Source organism: Parasteatoda tepidariorum, chromosome 9, assembly GCF_043381705.1.
Source record: "Parasteatoda tepidariorum isolate YZ-2023 chromosome 9, CAS_Ptep_4.0, whole genome shotgun sequence".
Lineage (NCBI taxonomy): Eukaryota > Metazoa > Arthropoda > Arachnida > Araneae > Theridiidae > Parasteatoda > Parasteatoda tepidariorum.
Genome location: NC_092212.1, coordinates 26,104,397 through 26,113,138, shown reverse-complemented (window position 1 = coordinate 26,113,138; position 8,742 = coordinate 26,104,397). Strand labels below are relative to the sequence as shown.

The 8,742-nt window shown below is 30.5% G+C and overlaps 1 protein-coding gene across 2 annotated transcripts in view; it reads left to right on the top strand.

Annotated features, from left to right (window-relative positions):
* Window positions 1-869: 869 nt before the first annotated feature.
* Window positions 870-8,742, top strand: part of LOC107452447 (carcinine transporter) — a 34,845-nt gene continuing 26,972 nt past the window's right edge. The window contains exon 1 of one of the 2 annotated variants that reach the window (XM_043041846.2): window positions 870-1,089. The gene's annotated coding sequence lies outside the window, so the exon portion shown is untranslated. Of the gene's footprint in view, window positions 1,090-4,627; window positions 4,757-8,742 lie in introns of those variants that run through there. The other variant, XM_016068923.3, reaches the window with a different exon arrangement.

The window sequence follows — 8,742 nt, the reverse complement described above, 5'->3', positions numbered from 1 at the left end:
AGTAGAAATTTTTAAAGCAAATGGATCTCTCATAAAACTTTTATCAGAACTTAAGAATCTAGCCATATGGCCTGCACTTTTATAAGTAATAGTGGACAAGTTACGCTAAAATTAATTTTTTTTAAATATTAAGACATTAATTTTGCTACCGTCTGAAAAGAAGATTTCTGAAACTACGGAAATTCCGTAGCAGTTGGAGGGTATGTAACTACAATAAAGTGATGAATTATATAAGCTAACGAATTATTTAGAAATAGTGGTGGATAAAAATCTACTGAATTTGATTTAATAAACCAAGAATCACAATTGATAGACTACCACTTTAAAATATATATTTGCTGTCCGGAGCAAGCTGGCATCTGCTAGACAGTCAGGTAGGCACTTTATTTACATCGCACTAGGACTGCACAATGAGCTTTTGGCAACGGTCTGGGAAACATCCCTGAGGATGATTCATATATCACATACCATCACAATTTTTATCTTCTGCAGAGGAGATCTTAGTTGTGCTTGGCATAATGGTCAAAATTTAGCAAAATCAAGCAAATTTCTCCTGTAATTATCCTTTTCGAGGAACTATAAAAGATTTCTTTCTACAGTATCTATCGTTTGCAGTATCAATAATTGGACACGTTAAATAAAATCGAAAAACACTGTACGCGTGAAGTGTCGTGAAGTGCCTTTGAGAATTTTATCGAAATTAACCATTTTGAAACGGCAGTTTTAGAATAAATAGATAAAAGAGAAAATATTTCATACGTATTTCAAAATTAACAGGTGTATTTATTTAGAACAATATTAATTTTACCAGACTTGCCAAATACTATGCTTTTAGAAAAATATTTTATAGAGTGGGAGACATTTTCTTTAGCATTTTAAATGCCTCACCACGAAGAGCTCGAAAAAGTGGCGTTGCATATGAACTCTTAAGTCATCTATGTGTAGTGGTGTGGAAAATAAGTTTAAGTGTTACATAAAAACATAAGCATAGCTACCAGTAGACTAAATTTTTACAAAAAGCGTAGAAAGTTGAGAGCACTATTTTACTAGAGAAATTGTTTTTTCACCTATTTCTAATATGAAGTATAAGTAAGTAAAATTAAGTTATACTAACAATAAATTTTGTCAAATGTAATATCTCTGTTTACTGGGAAACTCGTAAAGGCAGTTATAGCATTAAAAATATTGTGATTAAATGCCGATACTTGGAAAGAAAAATTTTAAATTTAAGTCTAATAATTTAACTACCCAAACATGTATCGTACTATGTTCATGCTTTAAGTAAAAACCCTTCAAATTGTGGACAAATCACAACTTTTAAAAATATCATAAATACGTTGAATGCCATGGGGGTCACCGGTGACAGGCACTGAATTTGTTTGTAGCTCGACGGGGGTCATCGGTGACCGGTGAAGCCAAGATTATTAGAAACGCATAATTCAAGTAAATTTTAAATTTTTTTATATTATTATCGTCACTAGAATGGTGTGAAGAAATTAATGCAATATAGAACATACAAAAATGGTTTTATATTTATACACAGAGATGCCAACTTGCTCCGGACAGTGAATAAATATTTTCAAGTGGTAGTTTATTAATTGTGATTCTTGGTTTAATGAATTCAATTTAGAAGATTTTAATCCACCACTATTTCTAAACAATTCGTAGGCTTACATAATTCACCACATTTTTTCAGTTATGTAAAGCTAAACCTTTTTAAAAACTTGCGACCAGACGGGCAAGGCATGTTGAATTAGCGTGGCATTTAATGTGTTAAAGTACTAAGTTGATGGATTTTCTTTCATCAATTGACAAGAAAGTTTGATTATTTCTAAGAATTTGAATACGTTATGAATGTAGTAGTAACATTGGTTTACTTCACGATCAATCCAGGATTAACATTTGATTTCGATTTCCAACAAATCACTTACTCCTCTAAAAAGGCTCCATAACTTACACCAAAATCATCAGTCAATGGTGCGGCATTTGGCAAAGCCTCTTAAAACTGGAAACCTCCTCACAGTTTCTCATAGTTATTCCGATCACACCACTTTGTAAAATTAACCAATATACGAAAGAGACATTTAATACGAAATCTAGTAAATCTAAGAAAGTGGTAGAAAATATAAATCTAAAAATTTGTTTAATTTATGAATGTGATTGGTTGTGTTATTCCCTTGTCAACCACTACAAATTCAATTCTCAAATATATAAGTAAAATTTCTCTCAATTACTTTTAAAATAGAATTTGTGTTCATGCCCACATTTAATTTTTTCATTCTGGTTCATTTTTTAAATAGTCTACGCTGTCTACTTATGAGAAACCGTGTGGAGGCTTTCTGATGATGCACTAGAACACAAAAAGTTAAAGACCCCTGATCTTAAAGGCTCAATTTTTATTTTGTTCTATGCAAAGGAAGCTTGCAAGAAAAAAAAAATCATGAAATCGGTTTTTGTTTTTTAGTGCGCTAACTGCCTCTGAAAAAAAAACCTTGATAAATTGAATTTTGAGGCTGGAAAAATTAATTGAAAGAAATATAAGGATATTTTTAAATAAACAAATTAGAGCAATTATACGAAAAATTTACCACCCTCCAAGCTGAAAATTACTCTTAAGTAACAAGGAAAAGAGTAAATGCGTTTAATATTTTTCGATAAAACTAGGTTTTTTTTTTTCAAATATACCAGGCACCTAGGTACATGCTATACCGGCTAAAACTGGTTTACAGATTCACAGAAAACAACAAAATAACTCTTAGGTCATTTCGGTGAAATTTACCTTTACACTACAATAAATATACATTACGATACCTATCATCTATCATTTGTTTTATTTCTTTAGTACGAAATTATTATAAGCTATAAATATTAGTTTCTATAATTATACCGCAAAAGATATTTTTATATAAATTTTACTCTTTACGATATTGATTATATAATATTTTAGGAAGAGACATTTAGTTTAATGTTCCTTAGAGTTCTACCGAAGAAATGGTAATTAAGAACATTTATGTAAGTAATTTCGGATAAGAGAAATTTTATTTATTGAATTACGTATCATAGATATTTGAATAACGATCAAAAGTAAATCCTAAATTTAGTAACGAGGGTAAACTTTTTTTATCTCTTTGATTTTTATCTATCATTATAACTAGTAGGCTTGGAATACTGAATGTTGTATGAAATTTGTTTCCTTTAAAAAAGTATGAAACCCAATTTTTTTGTAAACTTGGTTGTACTTTTTTTTTTCTTCAGAATTTATTTCAAACTGATTATGTTCTGCTTTTTTCAAATTAGTCAAATGGAAATTGCTAACAACACGAAACATCTGTGCCAAAAAAAACTACGTTACCTTAATAATCATTGAGACAACTTTATTACTTATTTCTTTCTATCAGTGTTTCCCAAAGTGTGGTACGTGTAATTGGGGGGGGGGGGAGCAGTTTAACTTGGGTACGCGTTCTTATGCGAAATATCTTGCAACAAACGAAAATTTTAAAGAAATTTATTCAAAAGCAAAGCTAGCCATGAAAATTTACGATTACGTATTTTTCTATTGGCTATTTTTTGCAGAATTAACAGTTAATAATTGGTGATGTCAACAGCCAGTTGTGATTTTTGACTTTTGTGCAATTTTTTTCTAGTAAAAAATACATTCATTTTTTTATTAGTGGTACACAGCGTTACGAGAAATTTAGAAGGGGTATACAAAAGTCATAAGTTTGTAAAACACTGGTGTAGATAAAGCATGCGTCATTTTTTTTACTAGCGAATAGTTCACCTAGAATGTGTCCTAATTTCCATTGCCGTTTTCCTGTCACTGACAGGTGCCATCTATGTCCATCAGTGGTGCCCTCTATCTCCAAGAATTCGACCTCTGCACCACCCATACGTCACACCCGTTTATAGGGTGGACCTATTCATACAATCATTCACTCATCCACAGCTCGTAATTTTGACCTGAACCAGAGAACGATCAATTTCTAATTAAGTACCCCCAGAGGTTTTGATTTGTAATGAAACACGGAGGACTTTGCCACCCTTTTGATTTAACGTGTGCCAGTAACCATTTACTACACGAGGCGTCTTCAGCCGGCTGGATTCTAACTCCCGTTCGCACGAACGTTAGTCCAGCGCGCTACTGACCAGGCTATCCCGGCCTAGATTGTTAAATACTAGCAGCAAGTTTAAAAAAATCAAGGTTTTTATGGTGGAAAAGTAACTTCTTTCGATTTAATTGCGATTTTAGACAATTTTAATTGATCGTTGGTTAACAGCCTCATTAGAGAAAAATTTAGTGTCGAGATGATAGGCTTTTTAACAATATTGACAAAGACTAAAAAACCATAAATTAAATTCGAATTCGATAAATATTATGTGCAATTTCAGTACCTTCTTTAAAATATTTGACCAGGTACACTTCATTGAATCAGGAATCAATATTAATGTTGTAAATTCGTTTTTATGATGGTAAACACGGTCATAATGTATTCTCAAACAGTTTCCCAAAATAAAACATGTTTACATTATACCATAACATGTACATTATTGTATGTAGATGTAATATTTTCCTGTGTATATTTAGGGAGTCACATCCGTACTTATAGTTTCTTTTTTCCCTGTTTGGTTTAGAATTTTAAGTTTGGTCTCCGCTGAAGTTTTCGTTCAACGTGTTTCAATTAGTTGCTAATGCAAATTTTTTGAAACTTTAAGCTGAGTAGAAGAAAGCTTATTTTTGAAACATAGTTGCAAGAAAGTAAGTTAATTTTATAACATGAATTATAATTAAATATGAATTTTTAATAAATTATTGCTTCATGAATTATATAAGTATTAACATAATGGTTAACATTCATCATTTTGGTAATGTTGGATTTGATCTGACCTAGATATTTCAATTAGTTGCTGATACCATGCAATTTTTTTAAACTTAAACAGGACGTTTAAGCCACATTTCGCAAGAATAAATGCAAAAAAAAAAATAGATCTTGCAACATAAATTATTTGAGCTTCCGACTCATTATTGTGGAAGCCAATACTCAGAATTATTATAATAATTCAAACCAATAATTCGGCCAATATTTTTGTGGAATTTTTTTCAAATATTTGAAATAGTACTAAAGTTCATGGCTTAAATTCTACATATATAGAGACGGAAAAGTGCAAAAACTGACTTTCATTCGAAAGAAATGAAACATCCTTGGATATCAAGATTTTTCAATAGATAAAAAAAGTTTTTTCATTAGATATAAAAAAAATATTCTTCTTACTTGATAAATTTTACTTTTCATCATTCCACGAAGAAAGAAGAAAAATTTCATAATAAAATTGATTTAGAAATTAAAATAATACTTTTTACTTACATTTAAGAAATAAGACAAAAATATTTATAGAGTATAATTTCCCGGCTCTTCTGTTAAACGAAAGACTTAATTTATGTTCGAATTTTCATAAAAATTTCAAGTTCATATGCATAATGGTTTCTTAGATAACGCAATTAAACAATTCCCTGAGAAAAATTGGATTGTCAGAATTTTTTGACCAAATACATAAAAATCGGTCTGAAAAAGAGAGACTTCATTTGAAAGAAGAGTTTACTTAGCAACAAAGAATACGATAATCTAGTCAGTATGCAATATACAGAAAATATTGCAAAAATCAGGCAAAAAAGGAGGAGATAAAATTGTAATCGCGTTATTGTAATTATTGATTACCCGCTAGGTTAAATGTTTTTTGTTTCGTTTTTTCAGGATGGACTCCGCAACATTTTAAGTCATGAGTTTCAAAAACTGCATCAACTAATGCTAGTTATTTAGTCGTCCAATGGCTTGGATTGATTTTCAATTCCCGCCAATACTCTAAATGCGTTCCAAAAAACTTTTCCTGCTTCTGTATTCATATTTACCTTAAATTCCCCACCAAGACAGTAATTATGAATAAGTTAATCAGAAAAGGAATATATAAATACTTTAAATTATTATTACGTAAAAATATTAAAAATGGACTTGGGTGAAAACAAAAAAAAGGGATTACCAAAGACTCCTACTATGGATTCCTCGTAGTTTCAGAAAATACTTTGCCTAGATGCGGAAAAGGTAATGCATTTATATTTTAATAAACATGAATTAACATGTTCACGCCGGGTATTGCGCCTGAAAGCGGGACGGAAAAGAGAAAATACTGGTAGAAGAGCTATTTCAATATCAGATAATATTCGGGAGGAGTTAATCTATTCTCAGCAATAACAATTCACTGTAAGGAAATTTATCACGGTGAAGAAGCAATTCAATATGAAAATTGCATCCGTTAGAAACAATTGGTAGTTATGGATTTTTATTATTCACGGAAAAAAACTAAAAAATGAAATTTATTTGTTACCAGTTTTTACTCCGGTGAGCCGCCCGATGAGACAATTAGCGTGACCCACTGGTGGGTCACCCTGGCGTGAACATGTTAAAGTAATTATTTTCACCTTTAAACAGAAGTAATTAAATCAGATACATAATCAGAAGTTTCATTCAATAGAATAGCTCTAAAATAAAATGTTTTAATCAGAAGTTTTGTATGAACAAATACTTGAATGCTAATAACTTTTTTAAAAAGTATATATGTTTCCAAAACTTCTACTTTAGCTCCCATTGAAGAAACAATAATTCGTAAATAGCTCAAATATTTGGAGTCTGCATCACTCTTGCTACTACTAAATAAATATTTTCTGAAAGTACGGAAAACACATACTACTACAGATAATTGTTGAGGATTGTTTACGGGAATTGCTACGATAATTGTTTATTTTCTTCTGGACATAATCATAATCCTAGATGTTATGTCCCGTTCACTGATCCTCAGTTTTCTCTGATATGCACTCAAGTATTTTTAAAATAATTCAATTTAAAAAAAAATGCTCTTTGAAATTAAATTTGTCGAATCTGTTTCTTTGGAACATTCAGAATTACTAAAAAGTGATTTAAAAAAGAAGAAAAAGAGTTATTTAGAAAATAGTTTAGCATAAAAATGAAAATAAATTTAAAAATTTGTTTTAGCCATTCAGTTTGAAATCATTCCTTGTATAACTTATGGCTTACAATTTGTCATTTTTATTACTATTAAACTCACTGCCATCAAAGTTACTCTCCAAGTAAGCCGTAAAAGCAATTTTGAAAGGAAAAGCTAGAGAAAACGAAGTAAGGAAACACGACAAAAATTACATTTTTCTTTCCAGATGGGAAATACCTTAATTACTTAATAATGTTATAATTTAATAAAATTATAACAATTCCTTATAATTTTATTAATTTTTTGGACAGGAAAATCACATGATATGATTCTTAATAACAAAAAAATAATATAAAATATCGAACTGTCATTCTTATAAACCGGAAAACTGGGATGGACCATCACCACCTACATCAAAAAGCCTCCGCACGGTTTTTTATAAGTAGTCCGCGCAGACTATTTAAAAAGTGAACCAGTTGTGAGTATGAACCCAAAACCTTTTATAAAAGTAATTGAGAGAAATTCATCATATATATTTGAGAATTGAATCTGTAGTGGTTGACAAGTGAATAAGGCAAGCCAATAATATTCATAAATAAAACAAATTTTTAATCACATATTTGCTACCACTTTCTTATTTCAATTAGATTTTGTATTAAGTGACTCGTTCGGAAAGTAGATATCCTTCACAGTGGTCTGATCGGACTACATATAAAAAACCATGTGGAGGCTTTCAGTTATAGGAGGCGTTGGATGGACTGTCTCGCCCCTTATTTTATTTTTTTATTCTTATGTAATTAATAAAACTTATGATAACATTCACTTGCAAGCTTTTAGTTATTCTTAATACGGTTCATAAACTACGTCACGGACAGATTTTACGAGATTTTGTTTGCTTTTGGAGATCATCGGTAAGATCGCCATCGTAAAGCCTCTGGTGATTGCTATTAACCCCATCAGTACATGATGACGCGATTTTTTATTCACGGACCAAGGTATCATATGCAAGACAAGTCTTTCCGAATTTCAATTTGGAAATTTTTATTTCAATTTTTAAGCAATATTCGATGGTTTTGTAAGTCCATAAAAATTTCGAATAATGTCTCTTGTAAGGTTGATTTTTAGTATGAGCTTTTGGTTTCGTCCCGCTTTGTAAAAAAATATTTCTGAAAGGTCGACACATTTTTAAGTTATTTTCAGATTAGTAAATTTGATTTTAAATCATTTTTCCACCACAACATATCAAACATACAAAGCCTGACAGAGATGCCAACGGACACGCCAAAATAATTAAAAAAAACGGTAAATAACTACAAAGTAAATTTTGCAAATATTTTATTTTTGCTTGCTTTTTAAAAGGTATAGCATTACATAAGAACTATAAAGTGGTGAACTTTATAAGCCTACGAATTGTTTAGAAGTAGTGGTGGGTAAAAATCTACTAAATTGAATTTATTTAACCAACACTCACAATTGGGTATAATATAAAAAAAACACAACTACTTCCACTTAGTAGGAATAACATTTACCATGACGCAATGCTAAATTCTATGCCACTATCCACATAAATCAATTATTAATCAAAAATCGAATATCAATTACTTTTCTTTATAATGCAATAAAATCTGGCGAGCAGCTATTTAAACGATCAAACACTTCGTTTGTTTATTTGTGGCTTGAAGTTAGGCTCGCAGAAAATGCCGTTCATGGGTTAAATTTAGTAGGAATAACACAACCTGTGACGTA